This window comes from Pelodiscus sinensis, chromosome 16 (genome assembly GCF_049634645.1).
Source record: "Pelodiscus sinensis isolate JC-2024 chromosome 16, ASM4963464v1, whole genome shotgun sequence".
NCBI lineage: Eukaryota > Metazoa > Chordata > Testudines > Trionychidae > Pelodiscus > Pelodiscus sinensis.
The window spans coordinates 3,700,325-3,725,425 of record NC_134726.1 but is presented as its reverse complement, the minus strand read 5'-3'; the positions used below and the strand labels follow the sequence as shown (position 1 = coordinate 3,725,425).

At 47.8% G+C, this 25,101-nt stretch overlaps 1 long non-coding RNA gene across 2 annotated transcripts in view; it reads left to right on the top strand.

The window, feature by feature from the left end:
- Positions 1-188: 188 nt before the first annotated feature.
- Positions 189-25,101, top strand: part of LOC142818569 (uncharacterized) — a 30,050-nt gene continuing 5,137 nt past the window's right edge. The window contains exons 1-3 of one of the 2 annotated variants that reach the window (XR_012896089.1): positions 189-624; positions 1,063-1,166; positions 22,763-22,915. This is a non-coding gene — a long non-coding RNA (uncharacterized LOC142818569). The remainder of the gene's footprint in view (positions 625-1,062; positions 1,167-22,762; positions 22,916-25,101) is intronic. The other variant, XR_012896088.1, reaches the window with a different exon arrangement.

The window sequence follows — 25,101 nt, the reverse complement described above, 5'->3', positions numbered from 1 at the left end:
TGATTAGGTCACGTTGCCCGGGCGACACACGAGGGAGGGGCAGAGAGGAGGCCCGGAGCTCTGATGGGGGAGGGTGTCTGAGAGAGGCGCCCAACCGCAGCCTCCATAACACCCCTCCTCGCTACCGCCCCCTGTTTCGAGTCCCGGAGGGGGCGGGGCGAGAGCACCCCCCCCCCAGGTGCCTGGGGCGGGCCCGGGCTGCTGCCTCAGGGCGGGGCCTGACGCGGTCGGAGCCGCAAGGGCAGTCGGGAGCGGGGTCCGAGCCCACAGCCTGACTGGGCACGAGGCCGCCCCCGCCCGGGGTCCCAGCGAGCGAAGGGAGGCGGGAGAGGCCGGTCACACGGGCTCAGACCAAGGCTCCGTCCCGCCCGGGACGCGTCTCCCGCCGGGGCCAATGCCGGGGGGCCAATGCCGGGTGCCCACCGGGCGTGAGGAGAAGCGGGAATCGCCCCGTGTTCCCCTCCCCCACCCGCTGCCAGCTGCTGTCAAGCAGGCTCGGGGCACCGGCCCGGCCCTCAGCCATTGACGGACCCGTCCTGCTTTTCTTGAGCCCTGGGGAGGTCCTGCCCGAGGCTTTCCACAACAGTAAAACCAGACGCTACAAACCGTCCAAAGCAGATACGGGTAGGTGACTGGCGCCTGCCCCTGCTGGGGGTAAGGACTAAACAGGGGACGAGTGTCGCCAACTGGCTCATCCCATAAACCTGCAGACCATCGCCCAGCTGCTCTTTGCAAGCTGAGCGCTTGGGGGGCATGTTGGAGAGAGTCACATGCCACCCCAGCGATTAGCAGATCCCCCACAGCCAGCAGCTTGTGTGTCTACTGGTGCCACACAGCCAGACATACCTCAGTGCACATAAAACGTATTCCACACCTGGAAAAAAATAGGGGGATCATTGCTGTTTACTCCATTGCCCTCCCTCACTTTCACCATGCTGGGGGAAAGGGTGCAGGAGGGCCAGAGGGGTCAGGAACCAGGCTTGGTTACTGGCAGGGATTGGGGAGTGTAGTGTTTACCTTGGGTAGATTGCAAAAGTGACCTGCACACCCCTCTGTTTGCAGGCACCAAGGGGAACTGGCACTTAGGAAGGAGGTAGAGCACGGAGACCCCCTGTATCCCTTAGGAGCTGCAGGGACAGTGCTGGGTCAGCACAGAGCCAAGGCTGGTAAGGGAGACTACCTTAGTTTCACTGCTGTACCAGACTGATTGTGCCCATCAGCTCGGCTGTGTCTACACTGGGCCACTTATTCCGGAAAATCAGCCGCTTTTCTGGAATAAGCTGCGAGCTGTCTACACTGGCCCTTGAATTTCCGGAAAAGCAACGACACTCTACTGTACAAAATCAGCCGCTATGCCAGAAAAGCTACGCTGCTCCCGCTCAGGCATAAGTCCTTATTCCGGAACACTGTTCTGGAAAAGGGCCAGTGTAGCCAGCCCAGTAGTCTTTTCCAGAAAAAAGCCCCGATCGCGAAAATGACGATCGTGGTTCTTTTCCGGAAAAGCGCATCTACATTGGCCACAGATGCTTTTCCGGAAAAGGGCTTTTCCGGAAAAGCAGCCTGCCAATGTAGATGCTCTTTTTCCAGAAATACTTATAACGAAAACTATTCTGTTTTAAGCATTTCTGGAAATTCATGCCAATGTAGACACAGCCGCTCCTGGTTTAGCTGAAGTAGTCGCCACGACATAGTGCGTGATTCCAGCAGGTTCTGGCACAAATCAGAAGGTTGGAAACCCTGGGCAACTCATTTCCTCCCCAATAACTTCTCCCTACAATGCCCCTAGCCAGGGGACTCCACTCTCTCTGTCTTCTCTTCACCTTACAGTGCCTGGGGCAGTGAGGGCCTCTGTCCTCCAGCTGCTCCAGCCTCCCTTGGCATGTGTGGCTGCACTCCCTAGCAGCCAGGTCCTGGAGCCACTCCCAGATGCTGCACAGCAGCTGCTTGGGAGAGTACTTTGCTGCAGTGGCTGCAAGCTGTCTACCGCCTGGTCTTGGCTTCTGAGACAGCAGCTGAGCTAGTTGGAGGGACAGGGGGAGGGGGCTCTAGGTTGCTTGGCCACTGTCCCCAAAAACTGGGCCTGGGCAGAGGGCAGCCAGGACACTGCATTGCACTGGGCAGCATCCTGGAAGAGGCCCTGGCCCTGCCTCTGTCCTTCCAGCTCTGGCCCTACCCTTTCCTCTCTCTGCCCAGTCTGGCTGTTGGAGAAGCACTTGACGCTGGGGTTGGGCATTTACCCCTCCCACGAGTCACCTGAAAGTATTTGTCCATTGTAAGATGGAAATGATAGAATTAATAATAGAGAAAAGGCTGTAACATTCAATACATATTTTTGTTCTGTGTTTGGGAAGAAAACAGAAGAGGTAGTCATATACAACACGTTTTACAGCACCTCCTAAGCTGAACACTTTTGAATCAGCAGGTAGCTTACCTCCAGTAGTTTTAAAAGAACTGGCTGAGGAGCTCACTGGACTGGCCATGCTGATCTTCAATAAACTTTGGATCATCAGGGACATTCCAGAGGACTGGAAGAACTCTAATGTTGGGCCAGTATTTTAAAAGGGTAAACAGGGTGACTTGGATAATTATAAGCCCATGAGTCTGATCCTGGGCAAGATAATAAAGTGGCTGGTACAGAACTAACAAAAATTTGAAGGATGGTAATGTAATTAATGCCAATCAACAAGGGTTTATGGAAAATAGAACCTCTCAAAGTGATGTGGTAGATTTTTTTTAAAGAGATTATAGATTTGATTGACTTCTGTAAGGCATTTGACTTGGCACTGCCTGACATTTTCATTCAAAAAATTAAAATATAAAATTAATAGACATTACACTGATTAAAAGCTGGTTAGCTGAAGTTCATGCAAGATAGATCCATTAATGGCTATTAGCCGGGATAGTCAGGGATTCAACCCCATTCTCTGAGTGTCTCTAAACCTTCAAATGCCAGAAGCTGCGACTGGATGACTGGGGATGGATCACTTGATAATTGCCCAGTTCTGTTAATTCCCTCTCATGTATCTGGCACCAGCCACAGTTAGAAAACAGGATGCTGGACATAGTTCCCTATAAGATATGTGCTTGTGCCACCACTCAAGAGAGTTTCAAATGCTGCCCAGCTGACTGGCAGAGCACCCAGAGTTAGGTTTTTTGTGTCTGCTTCCCACCGCTTCCCTTGGCTGCAAAGGGCAAAGTGGAGCCAATAGGAGCTGTGGGGCTCTATGGCCACAGAACCAGTAAATAAACAAACTGGGATGGTCAGGTAATGTGTTTCTCAAAGTGGTTTCATGAACCACTTTGAGAAACACTGGATTAGAGGGGACATTGATTCTGGACCAAAGGAAGACCAAAGACTGGGAAGGCCCATTACTCAGTGAAGTGGGAAGACAATAACAGAAAATGTGGAAGTGGCAGAAGTGTTAAATGACCTTTTTGTTTAGTTTCTAACAATTTTTTTTTTGGTGAAAACAAATGTCTACTATAGTGAACTCCAGTAAAAATCAGGAAGGATCTGAGGCTAAAATAGGGAAAGAACAAGTTATAAATGAGTTAGACAAATTAGATGTCTTCAGGTCACCGTAGCCTGATGAAATGCATCCTTGGATACTCAAGGAATTGACTGAGGAGATATCTGAGCCATTAGATATCTTTGTAAACTCATGGAAGAAAAGGGAGATTCCAGAGGACTGGAAGAGGGTAAATATAATATCCATTTATAAGAACCTCTGTGCTGATAAGGTCTCAACTAGAATATTGTATCCAGTTTTGGACACACACATTTCAGGACAGATGTGGACTCACTGGAGAAAGTCCTGAGCTGAACAACAGATGATTAAAGGTCTAACAAACGTGACCTGTAACCAAAGATTGGAATAATTGGCTTTGTTTAATCTGTAGAAGAGAAGACTAAGGAAGACATAATAGTTTTCAAGTACATAAAAGTTTGTTCCAAGCAGATATGTGAAAAATTGTTCTTAATCTCTGGGTATGTCTACACTAGCTCGCTAGTTCGAACTAGGGAGGCTAATGAGGGCAATCGAAATTGCAAATGAAGCGCGGGATTTAAATATCCCGTGCTTCATTAGCATGTTCCCGGGTAGTCGCCATTTTGGAAATTGACTAGCCTGGAATAACTGCACACGTCTACACGCGGCAGTGAAACGGGAGTTCGAAGTAAAAGCCCTAACTAGAATTAGCTGTTATTCCTCCTTGAATGAGGTTTAACAGCCAATTCGAATTAAGGGCTTTACTTCAAACTCCCTTTTCACTGTCGCGTGTAGACGCGGGCAATTATTCCGGGCTAGTCAATTTCCAAAATGGCGACCGCCCAGGAACATGCTAATGAAGCACGGGCTATTTAAATCCCGTGCTTCATTTGCTCTTTCGGTCGTCCTCATTAGCCTCCCTATTTCGAACTAGGGGGCTAGTATAGACATACCCTCTGAGAATAGGACAAGAAGCAATAGGCTTAAATTGAGCAAGAGTGATTTAGTTTGGACATTAGGGAAAACATCCTAACTGTCAGGGTAGTTAAGCAGTGGAACACATTGCGTAGGAAGGCTGTGGAATCTCCATCACTGGCAGCTTTTAAAAATAGGTTCGACAAACTCATTAGGTAAGGTATCGTCCTGCCTTGAGTGCAGGGGACTGGACTTGAAGACCTATTGAAGTCCCTGCCAGTCCTATGCTTCTGTGATTTGATGAACCATTGATCTGATCCATTATGGCCACTCTTTTGTTCTTAACCGATTAGGTCTCAAAATGGAAATGGGGAATCAATCTAGTACAGTATTTCTTAAACTAGAGTCTTTAGACCCCTGGGATCCCAGAGGGTCTGTGGGTCCCGCTGATCAACTCCTCCCTCTGCATCCCTCACTTCTGCAACTTTTTCCTCTCCCGAGGCTAAGACAGATTTCATGTGGCTTGCAGAAGCACCTGCCAGGTCCCTGCAGCCTATAGGGGCATGGTTGGATAGGAAGTTTCCATGCCCTGCTCCCACTGGAGTGCTGGCTCTGTAGCTCCTGTTGGTCAGGAATTATGATCTAGGATTCTAGGGGAACTGCAAGGATAACACCTGTCGTCTTAAATTCAGATTGGATGTTTTTCTAAAGATCTGCTCTAGGAGTCATTTTGGGGGAGATTTGTAGTCTGTGTTATGCTGGAAATCACACAACATGATTAAAATGGTCCCTTCGGGCCTTGGAGTATGTGACGCTATTAAATGGATCTGAGATGTGAACTGCCTAGTATTGTGTCAACTTCGTTAACTACCTTCTAATCAAAGCATATTAGAGTGGATGATAGGAAAAATTTCCTCAAAACAGCGAATGACATTTTGTTTTGGTGCCAGAAGTGGCGGTTTTGGAGAATACTACTGCAGTCTACACACTGAGCCAACTGATGGAACTGAAAAGTGAAAGGGATCACCTGAGTATCCCCTGTCCAGTCTAGGCTCCTCCGGATTAGAATGAGCTAGCCTTTGGTAATAAGGTGGGGCCAGATGACTCCCTCCCCGACTAATGACTGCTGTTTCTGCACCTACTGGAGGCTGCCTGAAGACATCGCAGCATAAGGGGTTCTTTATACATTTAGAAATCAGGCTACGTATTGAGAAGTCTCAATGTTGACTTTGAAAATATTGAGTTAATATTTATAAGAAACAAACACCCCGGCTTCAGGACATAAGCCAACCACTAACCACCTGGGATGAGGAAATTGCTTCTCCCATAGACATGTCACTGAGTAATTGTCCATTATGCATGATTTATACCTTTCTCTAAAGCATTTGGTACTCACCACTATTGGAGACAGGATATTGGACAACATAGACCACTGGTTTGATCGGGTACACCGATTCCTGCATTCACTGCTCTTCATCTTTTATGTTCCCATTTCTGCTATCAATACAAACATTATGTATCACAAGTTGCAGCAAAATCCTGGAGGAGGATAGTGGCTAGGCAGACATGCTCTGTCATTTAGCATTCGGTGAACTGGTCCTTCTCTGAGGAATGCAAGATGACTTTAATGGTGAACACAGAGAAAGCTTGTAGGTCAGGATTTTGAGGGCTAAGAAATCTCTAGGCACCTAAATCAGATGTTTTACTTGCTGTGTTATTTGGGCTTGAAAGGAAAAACAACGTAAAAAAGCTGTCTTACTTTGCTGTCCCTCATCATATTTGATTTTCTGTCTTTAGATCTGTAGGTACAGAATGTCTGGATTTGTATGTCCTTTTCTAAGTCAGTGAGTGAAGAAGACATGTAAATTTCTTAACAGGTATTTCAGATGCTGCAAAAATTGCATTAGCATCTAATACCCACTTTGAAAGGTTTATCTCGGATGTGCATTCTTCCTGCTGGCTGAAATTGCCATTATTCATGGTAGAAATGCACTCCTTCTGCATTAAGAGGCCATTTACTTCTTTTTACACTGATTGATTTTAACGCTAGCTATCAGTTGTGGAATATTTATTGATGGCCTCTGGCTCTTGCCTCCTGAACTATTTTTAACAGCACTTTTCTAATTGCACCTCTTGTGCTTCAGTAAACTATATTTACACCTGCAATTCAGAGCTGTGGAGGGGACATGCTGTAGATTTTGATCTGATGTCCAGTCCTGTTAGTGATCTATGGTTTGCCATTAGGAAACAGTTTTCATTAGCTCTATATTGCTGTGGCTACTTCTTAGTTCACCTAATGACTCTGAAACATGCAACATGCTCTTTGCTTTGGCTAGAGTGCCAAGTTTTTGGCAAGGAACAATTAGTAAAATGAAGTTAGTAACTGTTGAATCTCCACAGTGACTGAAATACTGTTCCATTAATCACTTCTGTGGAATGATTACCACCTTATGAATCAGCTTTACTGCCTAAATTTGCTCTACTTCCAAAAATTTAATGAATCAGCAATTCTTACTAATCAATAATTCACTTTTGTTATTGGTAGATTTTGAGTTCGTGTCTTGCTATGGCCTCCAAGTCCTTGCTTTTAGTTAAACTTAAATATTTGGCACGTGGCTTGGCCATGATTCATTTCCAGAACATTCTAGTCAGTCAATTGCAGCTCCTGCTCTTTGCTTTGTGCTCAGTCGTATCCACCATAAATCCTGAGTATTTGTGTGGGAGCCAGACATTCATTTTCTGCTATCTAGACTGGACTGTCAATGCCTTGCACCAGTTCTCTTTTACACCTGTTTGGTGCAAAATGCTGCCACATCAGACCTCTCGACTCACACCTTTGGCAGTGTTTGACCCCCACTTTGCACAGGCAAGCCTACTGCGGAGGCAAAGGGGTCAGTTGCCCTGGGGCCTAGCTATTCAAAGGATCTGGACCTCCCTGCTGCTACTGCGGCAGTGGGCAGAGTCCAGGCCCTTCAAATTGCTTCTGGAGTGCTGTGCTCTCCATCCAGATCTGGGGGCTGGGGTGGGCATGGTGTGCTCCATGCAGCATGGAGGGCTGGCTGCTCTGGCCCCACCTCTTCCAGGAGCGTGGAGCTGCCCTCCATTGCCCAGGAGCTATTGCAGGCTGTCAGCTGCCCTGTGCACAGGTATAAACAATGAGTCAGATTTCAGGCAGCAAAGAATCAGCCCCTCAGACTTAAGTGAAGGGTTGAGGGATAATGAATCTTTAGCAAAAGAGGTTTTCTGCCAGCTCTTTATTCAGACAGTTGAGTCAAGTGAGTGTAAGCAAACAAAAACCCATTTTAAATAGCATGAATAAAGATAACCCTCTCTGTCAGGGTCAGATTCTGATCCACAGTAGTACAAATCCTTATGCAGCCACTGTGGGGGGGAGATTGGCTTACCTGCATAGAGTTGTGAGACCTGCATTGAGACCAGGCCAGCAATACAGGCAGTCCCCGGGTTATGTACAAGATAGGGACTGTAGGGCTACGTCTACACTGGCCCCTCTTCCGGAAGGGGCATGTAAATTTCACGAGTCGTCGTAGGGAAATCCGCGGGGGATTTAAATATCCCCCGCGGCATTTAAATAAAAATGTCCGCCGCTTTTTTCCGGCTTTTAAAAAAGCCGGAAAAGAGCGTCTAGACTGGCCCCGATCCTCCGGAAAAAGTGCCCTTTTCCGGAGGGTCTTATTCCGGAGGGCCTTTGAAGTAGGAATAAGACCCTCCGGAAAAGGGCACTTTTTCCGGAGGATCGGGGCCAGTCTAGACGCTCTTTTCCGGCTTTTTTAAAAGCCGGAAAAAAGCGGCGGACATTTTTATTTAAATGCCGCGGGGGATATTTAAATCCCCCGCGGATTTCCCTACGACGACTCGTGAAATTTACATGCCCCTTCCGGAAGAGGGGCCAGTGTAGACGTAGCCTAGGTTTGTTCTTAAGTTGAATTTGTATGTAAGTCGGAACTGGTACATATTGTAGGGGAAACTTTAGCCAAACATTTCTCCAGAGCTCAGTTTTATTCTCCCACACTTCACTTCCCTCAGTCCTTTATTCTCAAGCTGAGGTGTCTGCTGAGAAAAGCCGCTCCGCGTCTCCCTGGTCTGCTGGGGGGGGCGCTAGCTAGGCGTCTCCCTGGTATGCTGGGGGGAAGCAGCTAGTGCAGGGTTGCCTCACCCCGTTTGTAAGTAGGGATCCGATGTAAGTCGGATCCATGTAACCCGGATGTAACCCGGATCCATGACGCCTGTACAACATAGTCAGGTGTCAGAATGCTCCACCTTCTTTAGCTCTCATTCACTTCCTCCTCCACCTTTTTTAGCTGACTTCTGAAGTCATTTGACTCTTTGCTTCAGTCTCCTTCCTTGCTCATTAATCCTGTGTATGCAACACCTCCCTCTCCCCATCTGCTTGATATGAAGTTTCTCTACCAGAATCCCCAATTTACAAGATGTATTTAAAAATCCTACCTAGGTAAAAAGGTAAAAACATTTACCTCTGAATTTGATCAGTTTATTTCATTATTACAAAACCATTAGGAACATGCTGAAGCCTCCTCTTTCCCACAAAAAATAAAAGATGCCTTTCCTTAACTTTCCTTCAGAAGCACTGTTTTCACAAGCCCTGCTTTTGTGTCTTCTAAGGGCACTTTGAATATTTCCACCTATTTTGTTTTTATTTCACAGTGAATTTAGCACTGGTGAAAGGTGGCAGATTGACAGCCCTTGAGTCCTTGATCAACAGAGCAAGTAAAGCGTGAGCAGTAGCAATGCAAATTTCCCCCCACCACTCTGTGCCACTACACTGACCCAGAAGACCACCAGAGAGAGGGAAGATCATGCACCATGGCCTAATTAGTCTTTAATAAGCAGCATAGACAGCACACTGGATGGTAGTTGCAGTAGTTACATACTTTATCTGTCTAGATTTGTAAGAACATCTCCCACCAAATACCCAGCGAGCAATACCTGAGCAAAGACCAGGCCTGGGCTGTCATCCCGCCCCAAGTGTCCATGTTCCCAGCATGCACTGTTCTATATTGGCAGTCACCCAGGAGGTGGCGGAGAACACAACACAGCTGTGTACCCAAAATAAGGACTCTGTGGCAGGGCAAAGGTCATTTTCAGGGTAAAATCTACATCAGCCTTTATCCAATGGCTAAGGTTAATCACCAAGAAAAAGCAACTCACTCTACACATGAACTCTCTTTGTTTAAATCCTTCCTATGAACCTCTCATGCTTTAAGGAATCCACAGCCAAGATACCTGCTCAGTGTACACATCCTCTGTAACGCTCTTCCCACCCTTAGGAAAACAAGTCAGTCAATCAATTATGTATTTGATTAATCTTGTTGCTTTTCCTAATGATCATGATACATCACGTCCACTTCTTTCCCCATATCCACAAAGCCAGTTATCTCATCATAAAAGGCAATTAGGAAAAGCAACAAGATTAATCAAATACATGATTGACTTGTTTGCTTGGTCTCAAAAGAGAACAAACGGATATGAGTCCTTCCTGTTGATAGCCCCTTGGCCAGCCAATCATCATTGAGACTCAGAGGAAAGAGGCTGAGGGGGTCTCACCAACTGTCCCAAAGAAAGGCCGGATCACCACTAAAAGGGGTCACTTTCAGCATGCGTCCAGCCCCGCCTCTTTGTCAGAGCCCCCCAAAATGAGAGCAAGACCCTTCCTCCCCACACACACCTTTGTGGAGGAAGGGAGGTGTCGAAGCAAAAACACGCTCCTCTGTGTTTAGACAGCTAACAAACAGCTTTAGTAATAAATAAAGCACAGCATGAGCCAAATGTGGTCACAGCAGAGCCGGGCCCAGTAAGGCTGCTAATACAATCAATCTTAGTATCTTTATACCCTTAGCCAAACAGTCTGACGTCAGGGCATCCAATTACAGAAATCCTCAATTAAATTTGGAAAAATAAAGCCTTATCAACAAGATGGCGGACAGGTACGAGGGAGTATATCTCCTGTCCCAACCAGCCCAATTAACACATACCAATAGCCCATCCTGTAGGCCTCTTCTCACGGGGTGACAGAAAGTTCACTCTGCTCTACGTGCTTGAGAGAAAAGCTGAAATGGTTTCTGATATACAAGATGGCTTCTAGCTAAACATAAAATAGCTTCTACAGAGTTAAAAAAAAAGCATGCAAAAAAGAAAAAAGAGGAGGGGAAAGAGGAGAAGGAACCCTAAAAGGACAAATCTCAAAAGTACCCACTGACAAAAGTACAGGACAGAGTCCTCGGTAGGAAATCACATTCTGCAATCTTAACCTGATGATTTCTCTGCCTTGAATTCAGATGGCACCCAATAGATCAGACTGAGCAAGATCTAAACCTCTCTATGCTTTTACCTTTGAAACAGGGTCATCATCATGAATAGTAGGAATAGTGAAAACTCCAAAATGGTCACTCCCTATGTTCATGTATGTGAATCGTAATTCTCCCTGAGTCCTGAAGGAGACCTCAAGAGTTACAGCAGCAAAGCCATGGGGGTCTGCCTAGCACCTCAGTCCTGCCTCGCTGATGTCAGTCTCTCTGTGATGTTACTTCCTCACCACCACCACCTTTGCCCAATAAGCTGAGGTCCTACCAAAGGCCATTGTGATGTCACTACCCCACCCACCACTCCCCTGCAAGACTTCTGTCCAGACCCATGTCAGTCTCTTTGGATATAGTGACTGATCAGAATAAAGTGCTCTCAAATGAGGTACAGACCATCAGTTGATCATAGCAATTGTTCAGCAAGTATTTTAGAATTAGAACATTAGAGATAATTGTGAACTGCTGAGTGACCATCAATCTTGCTGCTTCTCTCCAATAATCAAATACATGACAGATTATGATTTATTTGCTTGTCTCAAAAGAGAACAAAAAGAGCTCACTCAGTTTCTTATCTGTCAATAGCATTGCGATTCAGAGAGGTGGGTGGATGAGGGGTCTCAGGGAGAAAGCTCAGGAACTTGTTCAATAGAGAAACAGAAAAAGAAACGAGATGAACCTTGTAAACTAGTTTTTTTTGTAACAGCGAAGGTTACTAATGATTGGAATAACTTGGTGGTGGTGTGTTCTGTATCACTGGCAATTTTTAAATCAGGATTGGTTTTGTTTTAAAAAATCTGCTCTGGTTCAGACAGGAATACGTTCAAGGAATTGCTGGTGGTCAGACAGAGTACCACAGTGGTGGGTCTCGTCTTGCTTTAGATTCCACAAAAGCAAATTTCTTCCAATAAACATTGTCACAGGTTGCAGTGAACTTTCACTGTCTGGTAAATGTGAACAATAGCAAGCCAGATTCTTCTTGACAAAAGAGAGAAGAAAGTGTCACCATACCTCAGATTTTTTTTCTTAAAGATGCAATTTTTAATGAATTTTATATAAGCATATTTGCTGAGACTTTGCAACTGGATCTTTATTCTAAGCTTGGTTAAGATTGTGATGAGTTTGGCCACAAGGCTCCCCTCAAGACTGTCACTTGGTGTGCTGAAAATACCCCTAATCCTTCTTACCTGCTCTGCTGTGGGCTGTGACCCTAACCCTGTGGCAGTGCTGGAGGAGACCAGAGGGTCTGACTGAGCAGGCAGGATGGTGGGGCACCCCAGAGGCTTGGGAAAGAGGGCTCAGTGGTATTTCAGCCTATCATCTGACAGTGTCAAAGGAAACTTTGTGACCAAACCCATCACAAAGATATGCTGCAGTCTTCATCTGACACAAAATGTTGAGATTCCTGCTGCGGGGGTGCGTCTAATCTACGCTGCACTGTAACTCAAAATAAAATAATCAATTTGAGCTAGGCAAATTGCATATCTTATTTTGTCATTAATTTTGAAGTAAAGCGCTATTCCAGAACCTCCCTTACTCCTTGTAGAATGAGGTTTACAGGGACGTCAGAATAGTAAGCCTGAAATAACGGGCTTGCTGTGAAGACGCGGGATAGCAATTTTGGGATACACTGGTATCCCAAAAAAGTGTTGCAATGTAGATGTACCCTGAGTGAAAAGCCAAACCTGGTCTTGTGAATAGCCATTGGATTGGGTCTTAGGAGACCAGGCTTCTAGTCCTGTGTCTGCCACTGAGCTGCTATGTGACCTTGGCCGAGTGCCTTCACCTCTCTCTGTTCACCCGTTGTCTGTCTTGTTTGTTTAGAGATGAAGGGTTCTCTGGGTAGAGACTCTGTGTTTGTAAAGCACCAAGGCCAACAGGTCTCTGATGTTGATTGGCATCCCTTAGGTACACCCGCCCACAATAGAAATAATGAACATCACAATCTTTTAGAGACAAACTAGCAACTTCATGTTTCATTGCACTGCTTGCCACTAGTCTAAATGGAGCCTGAACTAGAGCAAGCAGCTAATGAGGTTGTGGACAGTTGCAAATAAATCCTTTCCATTATGACCTGTTTGGCGGTGGTGAGAGGAGTAAAGATAGGACTGCACAACTGTTTGCATTCCTGGCTGTAACAAAACTCCAAGGCTACGTCTAGACTGGCATGATTTTCCAGAAATGCTTTTAACGGAAAAGTTTTCCGTTAAAAGCATTTTCGGAACAGAGTGTCTAGATTGGCACGGACGCTTTTCCGCAAAAGCACTTTTTGCGGAAAAGCTTCCATGGTCAATCTAGATGCGCTTTTGCGCAAAAAAGCCCCGATCGCCATTTTCGCGATCGGGGCTTTTTTGCGCAAAACAAATCTCAGCTGTCTACACTGGCCCTTTTGTGCAAAAGGGACTTTTGCCTGAACGGGAGCAGCATAGTATTTCCGCTAAAAACACTGATTTCTTACAGTAGGAAGTCAGTGCTTTTGCAGAAAATCAAGTGGCCAGTGTAGACAGTTGGCAAGCTTTTCCGGAAAAGCGGCTGATTCTTCTTCGAGCAGTGTCCTGTGGGTGCTCCACTGTAGGTGTTGGGCTTGTCCCGGTGCCGCAGATCGGAGAATTTTCGTAGCCATAGTCTGCCAAGCCGCACATGCGCAAAGCGCGGCTCGTGCTCTTTCGCGCCGTTTGTGTTCGCGTGGTCCGGCTCCCGCCAGTTCCTCCTGACCATCCTCGGCCACGGACGGAATACTGTTTTTCTCCTCAGACTCTGGGGCTACGTCTAGACTGGCCCCTTCTTCGGAAGAGGCATGCTAATTTCTAACTTTGGAATAGGGAAATCCGCGGGGGATTTAAATATCCCCCGCGGGATTTAAATAAACATGGCCGCCGCTTTTTTTCCGGCTTGGGGAAAAGCCGGAAAAGAGCGTCCAGACTGGCGCGATCCTCCGGAATAAAGCCCTTTTCCGGAGGATCTCTTATTCCTACTTTCAAGGAATAAGAGATCCTCCGGAAAAGGGCTTTATTCCGGAGGATCGCGCCAGTCTGGACGCTCTTTTCCGGCTTTTCCCCAAGCCGGAAAAAAAGCGGCGGCCATGTTTATTTAAATCCCGCGGGGGATATTTAAATCCCCCGCGGATTTCCCTATTCCAAAGTTAGAAATTAGCATGCCTCTTCCGAAGAAGGGGCCAGTCTAGACGTAGCCTGTCAGGCTGAGAGAGAGGAAGAACTTTAGGATTTACTTAGATTAGTTCATAGTTAGTTTTTTCCAGTTATATAGTTACATTAGTATTAGTCGTAGTCGTTCTATTTAAAAAAAAATCTTTTTTCTTCAGAAGTTACATGTAAATAGTCTTCTACTGTAAATAGTTTTCTTCTTGGCTTCCGTCAGAAGAAGACAGAGGCGACCATGCCGGGTTCTCCTGGTTTTAAAAAGTGCAGCTCATGCCATGAAGCAATGCCTGCCTCCGACAGTCACGCTCTCTGCATTCGCTGTTTGGGTGAGGGACACATACCCCAGAAGTGCCCTCACTGCTCCAAACTTACCGCGAGAACGAGGAAGGACAGGGACATGAGGCTCAAAATGCTCCTCTTCGATAGGGCATTACAGCCACAAGATGGAGCAACTCCCGGATCCCTTCCTGCTCCCTCAGCCAAGACGTCCCCAAAGAAGGCGAAGAAAAGACCATCGCCTTCTCGTTCCCTTCCCCCGACGCGTGTTAGCGTGGGGGACAAACCAGGTACCTCGGGTGTGCATGGCCCTTCGAAGGCAAAGCACTACCGCCGTACCTCGACGCTGCAGCCCGCAACTATTCGGGCGCCTAAGTTATCGTCAGCACCGAAGACTTCCCCAGCACCGACGTCACATGTGGCACCGAGAACACCCTCCGCACCGCTCACAACGGCGGCACCGCAAGCGACCCTGGCGCAGACCACTCTTATGGCACCGACTTCCACCTCGGCACCGAGCGCATCGCCGGCACCGCGTCGCCCCCCGGCACCGTCAGATGCTCGGGCAACACGCCCTTCGCTGGCACTGAGTAACTCGCCGGCTCCGAGCGACTCTTCTGTGCGGGAACTCACCCCGGCTCGGGAGTCTGTTCTCCCACAATGTTCCCCGCCTCCTGACATGGCACCGTTGGCACCGATTGAAGGAGATGGGCAGCCTGCACGACCTGCGGGACGAACTGCTTTATCCAGAACATCGAGGAGAATCATTACACCTTCTCCCTCACCAGAAAACATCCAATTTTCACCGGAACCACCTTCTCCTTCATCAGGACTCTCCCCCCAATCTATGAGACACTTGCAGAGGGTTTACCACTCTCCACGTATCTCGCCAAGACGCCGTTATCACCGGTCACCTCTACCAACCCCGAGACCCAGAGAACGATCTTGATCTCCCAGGTCTCCAGCACGCTCCGCTCACTACGGGTATTATACCTCTCACAGAACCCGTTACTATTCCAGATCTCCGCACCGCTCCTCATATTATTATAGGTCACCGGAACACCGTTATTATAGGCACTACTCTCATTCTCGACATTCCTCGGTATCCTATTCTCTTCATCGGTCACACACACCACCTAGCAGGGAGTGTCAATCCTTACCGGCAACAGCCAGACCACCAACTCCATCAGGTACCCCACCTCCCCAACCACCCGAGCCTCAGGTGCTCCTGCATCATACCACTAAGGATGAGTCTCAACGCCAGTCTCCTACTGACCAATCCTCTTCCTCGCCCGATGATGCTGTATTTCAGGAAGACACGTCTCCATCAGACGACCTTCGACAGTTTCAAGACATTTTCAGAAGAGTGGAGGTATCACAAAAAGTACAGATTGCGGAAGTTCAGCAGAAATCCCACCACCTGCTTAGGAACCTTCACCCTTCACAGCAGGTGAAGGTGGCTCTTCCATTGAATGATGCCATTCTGGAGATTGTTGATGACATATGGCAGCTGCCGGCTTCTGCACCGGCCACCAACAAAAAAGCAGACAAAAAAATATTACGTTCTGGCAAAAGGGATGGAGTTTCTTTTCTCTCATCCTCAACCGAACTCTCTGGTTGCCGATGCGGCCCAACAAAGAATGAGGGGCCCGCAGCAAAGACCGAGTGTCCCGGACAGGGACATGAAACAGCTACACCTCTTCGGACGAAAGGTCTACTCGTCTGCTACCCTTACACTCCGGATGGCAAATTATGCGGCACTATTAGCTAATCATAGCTTTGATAACTGTGCCAAACTAGCACCCCTACTGGAACATCTACCCGAAGGCAAAAGGGAAGTCCTTAAAGCGGTGGTCCAAGAGGGCTATACAGCTTCCAGAACAGCTCTCCACATAGCTTTAGACATGGCTGACACTGCAGCGCGTACCACAGCTACATCCGTGGTCATACACAGGGCCTCGTTGCTACACCAGGAAGCAGTTCCTAAGGACCTTCTTGCCAAAGTCCAGGACCTACCCTTTGACAGACAGAATCTCTTCTCTGACAAAACTGATCAGGTGCTTCATTCTGGTAAAGACTCTAGAACCACACTCAAGACTCTAGGCATGTATACTCCTCCCTTTCGTCGGAAAAGCTATACTCCCTATCAGAGACAGAGATCGTTCGCCTTTCAGCCATCCCAATACAGGCAGCAGGACGAGCAATGCAATCGGCAGTGCCAGCAGAAAAGAAGACCTCAGCCAAAAGCATCTGGCCATCTAAATGCCAAGCAACAAGTTTGACGTCCTAGTCGAGGGACTGTGCACCATTCCACTGAACACCCATCCCAAACCTCCACAAGCATTATTCCATCACCGCCTGAGACCTTTCGAACACCGATGGTCTCACATCACCACCGACAGATGGGTATTGCAAACAATCACGCTAGGGCATACCATTCCATTCACCATTCTACCCCCACCCAACCCCCCCATCCCATCCCTTTTCAGGGACCCATCTCACGAACCTCTCTTACAACAAGAGGTAGATCGCCTGCTCGCCATCGGAGCAATAGAAATAGTACCAAAACAGTTCCGGGGAAGGGGGTTCTATTCCAGATATTTCCTAACAGAGAAAAAATCAGGGGGATGGAGACCGATTCTCGACCTCAGAGGATTAAACCGGTATCTGCGGAGGCACTGCTTCAGAATGGTTACCCTAGCCACTATCATTCCAGCCCTTCACAGCGGAGATTGGTTCACGTCCCTCGATTTACAGGACGCCTACTTTCATGTAGCGATACACCTGGCTCACAGACGATTTCTGCACTTTCAATTAGGAGCAGGCCATTTCCAATACAGAGTCCTGCCCTTCGGTCTCTCGTTGGCTCCCAGGGTTTTCTCCAAGACGTTGGCAGTAGTAACAGCGTACCTACGACGTCTAGGTGTAATAATATTCCCCTACCTAGGCGACTGCCTAATCAGGGCACCTTCAGCGGTGGAGGCTCTGCGCATGACATGCCTCACAAAAACAGTTTTCGAAACCTTGGGCCTGATCATCAACATCCCAAAGTCGTCCATGACACCACACCAATCGATACAATTCATAGGCGCACAACTAGATTCAACCACTGTTCATGCTCTATTGCCGATAACCAGATTTCAAGCAATGCAAGACCTTATACAGGCCATCATCACCAGTCCCAGACCCTCGGTCCTACAATGTCTCCGGCTTATGGGACACATGGCAGCCACGACATACGTCGTCGAACATGCAAGACTACACTTCCGTTGCCTTCAGCACTGGATAGCTACGGTTTACACTCCAAATGTTCGAGATGTCCACTAACGAGTATCAATCCCTGTGCACGTCACAAGTTCTTTAACTTGGTGGACAGTCCCCAAAAATCTCATGTCGGGTGTTCCATTTCATCGCCAACAACCGACAATACAACTGACCACCGACGCATCCTTAATAGGATGGGACGCACATCTGGAACACAATCAGGTACAGGGGCTTTGGTCCACGGCGGAGTCGATGATGCATATCAATCTCCTAGAACTGCGAGCGGTGCGCAATGCCTGTCGTCACTTTCTCCCAAAGATTCGTGCCCAAACTATCAGAATTCTTACCGACAACATGACGACGGTATACTATATAAACAGGCAGGGCGGGGCTCGATCCCGGTCACTTTGCGCCGAGGCAATTGTCTTATGGAATTGGTGCATCCACCACAAAATCTTCCTGATTGCAGAATACTTACCCGGTCAGCAGAACTCTATAGCCGATGCACTGAGCAGACATTTTTCCCTGAAGCACGAATGGGAGCTTCACCCGGAAGTCCTCTTAACCATATTCCGTTCCTGGGGATTTCCAACAGTGGACCTATTTGCGACCCGCATGAACACCAAATGCCCCCAATACCGTTCACGGGCAGGAATAGGTCGGAACTCCAAGGGAGACGCCTTCCTATACGATTGGAGTCATCAACTGCTGTATGCGTTCCCTCCCACACCTCTAATCCCCAGAGTACTAGAAAAGATACTAATGGACAAAGCCACTGTAATCCTGATAGCTCCTTTTTGGCCAAGACAAATGTGGTTTCCTTACCTCCATCAGATGTCAGCACGTTGTCCATTCCCTCTACCCAAGAGGCACGACCTTCTTGTCTAGAACAATCAGCGTCTGTTCCATCCCCAGATCGATCTTCTGGCACTGAGGGCATGGTTCCTAGCTGGTTCCAACAAACAGAAATGATCTGTTCGCAAGAGGTCAAACGCATTCTTTTGCATAGCAGAAAATTATCCACGAGATCCACCTACCTTCACAAATGGGCACGGTTTTCTTCATGGTGCGCGTCGGCATCCCTGGATCCCTACTCCATGCCCATCCACCGTATCCTAGACTACCTCGTGCACCTCAAGAGCTCTTCCCTCAACTGCGCCTCTATTAGAGTGCATGTTGCCGCAATCACTGCGTTACACGATACTGTAGATGGTTACTCAGTTTTCTCTCACCCGACGATGCGGCACTTCATGAAAGGCTTGGCTAATCTTTTTCCACACCGAACACAGCCAGCGCAACCATGGGACCTAGAGCTAGTTCTTAATACGTTAACTCAAAAACCTTTGAGCCCTTGGCCACATGCGACTTGCGCACTCTCACAATGAAAGTTATCTTTCTCACTGCAATAACCTCTGCAAGACGGGTTTGTGAGCTGGCTGCCTTATCAGCTTTACCCCCATACACTCTGTTTACCGATCAAGGAGTCATTTTATGTCCTCAACCCACTTTCCTTCCGAAAGTGAATTCAAAATTTCACATCAATGAGCCGATAGTGCTTCCCACTTTCTACCCAAAGCCCCACATATCGGCAGAACTAGCTCGGTTACACACTTTGGATGCCAGACGTGCCCTGGCTTTCTACATAGATAGGACTAGGTCCATCAGGAAGACAAACAATCTATTCGTGTCTACAGCCGATTGTTCTAAGGGTCAACCGTTGTCAGCACAGCGCATTTCGTCAATCATAGTGAACTGCATAAAGGAATGCTACACCCTACGTAGTAGACACTGTTGCAGACTCCGACAGCGCATTCCACGCGTGCAGTCGCTACATCAACTGCATTCCTGAAGGTAACATTTGTAGGGCTGCTACGTGGTCGTCAGATTTCACCTTTGCCAAGCACTGTGCCATTCCCAACCTTCACCTTCCAGAAGGAGCAGTGGCAACAGCGGTGCTGTCCACAGCCGCAGCACGATAGCTCCGAACCCCCCTCCTTTCAGGGGCTACTGCTGCAAATTCACCTACAGCGGAGCACCCACGGGACACTGCTCGAAGAAGAAGAGGAAGTTACTCACCCTGTGCAGTAACAGTGGTTCTTCGAGATGTGTGTCCCGTGGGTGCTCCACAACCTACCCTCCTCACCTCTTCGGAATTTCTGTTTGTCTTTCAGACCAATAGGATCAGGAGGAACTGGTGGGAGCCGGACCGCGTGAACACAAACGGCGCGAAAGAGCACGAGCCGCGCTTCGCGCATGTGCGGTCCGGCGGACTACGGCTACGAAAATTCTCCGATCTGTGGCGCCGGGACAAGCCCGACACCTACAGTGGAGCACCCACGGGACACGCATCTCGAAGCACCATCGTTACTGCACAGGGTGAGTAACTTCCTCTTTTCCGGAAAAACTGGCCAGTCTAGACACAGCCCAAGACTCTGAGAAATGGAAGAATGTCCCTCATACAGCAATTAACCATTGAAATGTTAATACCGATCATCAGCAATTCATGCTGATGATTTTGATAGTACTTGTCTGGTGCCAACAATAAAGTCTTTACATTGAATTTTGACCACATTTTTTAAAGTTAATTTAGTCCTAGTGAAAGGTGCCAGCCTATCTTACCTATAAGAGATTGGTGGAGCCCAGAATAGAATAGAAGATGCCTGACAGACAGCCCCCCCAAGGCCTTTAGTAAATCATAGAAGAGGTGTTGTAGGTTTCCCCTAAATCAGCTCCTTGATATACCCGTCCTGCAAATCCGCAGCTCATTTTTGCAGATGCAAAATTTTATATCCATGCTGGGTTCTAGCTATCCTGTAACCACAGGAACTTCTCTTGCAGGGATTCGGTCTACTTGGACCATTCAATTTTGGCATGCCAGTGGAAATCATCATTTGTTTCTCATTAGCCAGTTAAGATGGAAATTTATATGACAACCACTTGTCCTTGCATCTGTCCCCTTGAAACTTGACTAATAAGCAGCCCTGCTTCTACTGTGGGAATTGTCTCCAGCCAGTTCCTTGTTCATCCTCTTTTGCAGAAGGGATGTCTGATCCCACATCCTTGGTATGCCTGAGAACCCAGCAGCGGGTTTCCGCAGAAGAATGCCTGACCTCTAATATTTCACTGACAACACCAATGGGGCCAGTGAGTCCTAATTAGATTAATCCTGTGTCCTGATATCCAAGTCAACATGGAGCAGCTCCAAAGAGCCATTTGTTGTGGATCTCATCTTTACAGGGATTGGAAAGCACCAGTTTCTTGCTTTATGTCAGTGCATCTTGCTTCCCTCTACTGTGTAGTACACACACACACACACACACACACACCCCGCCCCCCCCCCCCCCCCCGCCTCAGAGGCTGAGTGACTAATCACTAAAGCACTGCCATCCCTTTGAAAGCCAGAGTTTTCCTAATCTTTAAGGTTGCAGGCTGGTTGGTAGAAAGAGAAATTGATGTCACCATTAATAATTGCTTGTTGACTGCTGAATAATGGATGTGAAAAATGAACCTCTTGTAACTTTTGCTCTGCCAGGTACCTCCTTGCCTCACCAATTGTTTGAGACTATGTAGCTATTGTTGATTTTAATTAAAACAGCTAGGATGTATGTATGTGTGTTTTGTAATTTATAAATCAAATTACAGAGAACCTAAAACGCTAATCATATTGGTCAGCTAGGCCGTGTCTAGACTACATCCCTCTTTCGACAGAGGGATGTAAATTAGACACTTTGAAATTGCAAATGAAGCAGGTATTTAAATATTCCATGCTTAATTTGCATAATTGCAAAATGGCGCTCTTTCAAAACGACATTTCGAAAGTAAAACTGCGGTTTAGATGCAGTTCTTTTGAAAACGGCAGGCTTTTTCGAAAGATCCTGTACTCCTCTTTTGAAAAAGCCTGCCATTTTCGAAAGAATCGCGTCTAGACTGCGCTTTTACTTTTGAAATGATGCTTTTTCGAAAGAGCATCATTATACGATTACACAAATGAAATTTCAACGTGTCTAATTTACATCGCTCTGTTGAAAGAGGGATGTAGTCTAGACACAGCCCTAGTCTGACATCTTACTTAATGCAAGGGCACTAGATCGGCTCCACTGTCATTAGTTGGCTGGGGTTTGTGTTTATTGATTAAATTAATAAAAACAAACCCCACTCTTCTGGCTATTTTGCACTGTGTCCGTATCACCATGTTTTTTCAGCCTTTTCTTCATTTGCACATCTCTAAACATTTCATATGCATATCCCTTTGGAGATCTTAGACACAGTTTGCAGACCTCCAGGGTCTCCAAACCACAGCTTATTATATAAAGTACTCTTACTCTGTTTAGAGGAAATGAAGAGCCACTCCCTTGACTAGCCATAATTAGTATAATCCAAACAGCTTGCAAATGCACCTGGTAATTCAAGAAAGAAATAACCAGGATATGAGCATTTTATAAATATATGTGAAAACTCACGAACAAGGGCTGAGGTTCCAGAAGACTGGAGAAGGGCAAACTTAGTGCCTATACTAAGATGAACACCAAGGACCTAAGGAATTATAGACTAGTCAGCCTAACTTTGATAACTATAAAGATACTACAGGATGAACCTTACTAGTCTGGCACCCTCAGCACCTGACTGGTGCCAAACCAGAGAATTTTCCAAACCACAGGAGGTCAATATTGTCTAGCAGCATTACCAACATTTCCACTGCTTGTTGGACTCTTAGAAGATATTTAGGCTATGTCTAGACTGCCCCTTCTTGCGCAAAAATAATGCAAATGAGGCAAAATGTGGAATATCGTGGCACCTCATTTGCATAATTAATTAGGCTGGTTTTGTGCAAGAGGCTTTTGTGCAAAAAGGAGTTGTCTATATGGCTCCTTTTTGCGCAAAACCCCCCTCTTACACAAGAGCCGTTCTTCCTGAAAAAGAGAGGAAGAACGGCTCTTGCACAAAAGCCTCTTGCAAAAAAATGGAACCTCAATTATTCAAATGAGGTGCAGCAATATTCCAAGCTTTGCCTCATTTGCATCCTTTTTGCACAAGAGCAGGCAGTCTAGACATAGCCAAACGGGGTAAATAATTAGAGCTAGGACTGGTGGTTGTAAACAAACTTTATGGGATTGTAGGAAATGGCCACAGCCATAAATGGACATCCAGCTAACTAAAGTCAGGCAGGGTCACAGAGGTTACTGGACTCTCTGGAGTGCAGGACTGTAGAACAAATTCTTAATCATTAGTTTGTAAGCATCTGGAGGATAAAAGGGTTTGAGGAATACACAGTATGAATTTGTCAAGAATAATGCCAAACCAACCTAATTCCTTTCTTTTACAGCCGTGGTCACCAATCAGTAGATCGTGATCTACCGGTTGATCTCAGGGGCTCTAAGAGTCAATCTTGAGCCCTCTCTGAACTGTGCGCATGTGCAGTACTTTTACACTGGAATTCTTCATTTGAGGTGCAGCTATTCACCAAGCAGCAACACAGGTGAGTAGCTGGGCAGAATGGTGGGAGCTACGAGGCTAGGAGGGCTGAAACACCCCGGCCAGCTGGCTGTGGCTTTCAGCCAGAGGAGGCTGCGCCATGCTCCAGCTGATCGGGCAGCTTCTCCTCTGCACCTGCCCACATGGAGCGTAGTGCACCCTGGCTGAGCACCACGGCCAGCTGGCCAGGCAGCTGCTCCTCTTTGCTTCAGCCCAGCTACACCGCGCTGAGCCCAGGGAGGCAGTGCCTCACTCTAGCTGTGCTGGAGCAAAGAGGTAGGATTTCTTGATCAGAAGGATTTCCTGATCAGCAGGAGCACGGCAGAGCCTCCCTGGGCTCAACGCAGGGCAGCAGGGCTGGAGCAAAGAGAAGCGGCTGCCTGGCCAGCTGGCTGTGGTGCTCAGCCAGGGTGTACCACGCTCCACGTGGGCAGGTGCAGAGGAGAAGCTGCCCAATCAGTTGGAGCGCCATAACCAGCTGGCCAGGCAGCTTCCTCTCTGTGCCAACCCGTGCAGAGTGTGGTGCACCTGGCCAGAACGCCACAGCCAGCTGGCTGGGCAGCCGCTTCTCTTTGCTCCAGCCCTGCTGCCCTGCGTTCAGCCTGGGGAGGCTGCTCCTTGCTTCAGCTGTGCTGGAGCAAAGAGGAAGGGCTTCCTGATCAGCAGGAGCACGGCGCAGCCTCCCTGGGCTGAGCGCAGGGCAGCTGGGCTGGAGCAAAGAGGAGGGCTGCCTGGCCAGCTGGCCATGGTGTTCAGCCCAGGTGCACCCTTCTCTGCGGGAGGGGGGGAAGTCAGTCCCAGAGGAAGTGTACGCTGGGGCTTCCCTGCTCTGTGGAGGGAGTGGGGGGAGGAGACCTGGGAGGAGGCGGGTGCAGGGGACTCCCTGCTCCCACTGGCACCCTGCCCCCTGCCCCACCCCAGAACCCTGACCCTTGCCCCACTGCCACCCTGTCCCCCGCCCCAGCACCCACTAACACTCTTTCCCAGTACCACATCCCCTGCTCCCACCAGCATAGTTGGGGCCACATTAGGGAGGCTTGGGGGGGGGGGGTTTGGAGGAGGGTTTTTTTTTATTTTGCATCTCTCATGTGTGGCCCCAACTGACTTTTCTGTGCGTCAGTGACCCCTGACTCAAAAAGGTTCCCTGCCCTTCTCAAATAGAAGGCAGAAACCTTTTTTGTTTGATAGTCTTATTTAAAAATGAAGCTTGGCCAACAAACCCTCAATTGGGGCCAAGCTCTTATCTGGCCACAGCATTATAATACTCCTGCACCCCACCGACCCTAGATCTGAGCCTATCATATGCTGGAACCCCCTGCCCTGAGCCCCTTACATACCCCAACCCAAATTCCTGCACCCTCACATCCACAAGCCTGTGGCTTGCTTAGTAGCCCAACCCTACATCTGACCCCAACACTCCCCAGCCTGGAGCCCCCCCTCCCTGAGCCAGCATCCCCTTCTCTACCTCCTCCTGCATCCAGATTTCCTCCCAGACCTTGCACCTCTCACCCCTTCCCACACCCAAATCCCTCATTCCTACCCCAGAGCCCACACATTCTGTCTCAACCCAGTGAGGGTACAGCTAGACTGCAGGAGTTTTTCAGGATTTCGGAGATATCCCAGAAAAAACTCTTCTGCATCCAGGGATGTGTTTGTTCTTCCTCTTTGTTTTAGTGGAAGAGCAAACATGCTCTTTTGGTAACCCCAATATTCCTCTTTCCACAGGGAATAAGGGGGCTTCTAAAAGAAGTTTTTCTGACTAGATGGGCCAAATGTTGGAAAAACCTATTCCTACAGAATTGGGAAAAAGCAGCAGTATAAGGGTTGGGGATAGCAAGTGATGGAGAGGAGGAGACTAAAACGGAAGGGGCGGGGCTTCGAGGAAGGAATGGGGCGGTAGATCTTGGCTTGTTCTGTCATTTAAAAAGTGATCTTGGTGTAAAAAGTTTGGAGACCACTGTTGTACAGGATTACTGGCCTACTAAGTGGGTGCAAAACTAGTTGAAAGGCTGTACTTAAAAGAGTCATTATCAATGACTTGATGTCAAACTGGGAGGCTGTATCTCATGAGATCCTCTGGGGTCAGTCCTGTCTCTGATGCTATTCAATATTTTCATTAGTAACTTGGATAACAGAGTGGCTAGTATACTTATCAAATCTTCAGGCAACCCCAAGATGGGGTGGACAAAC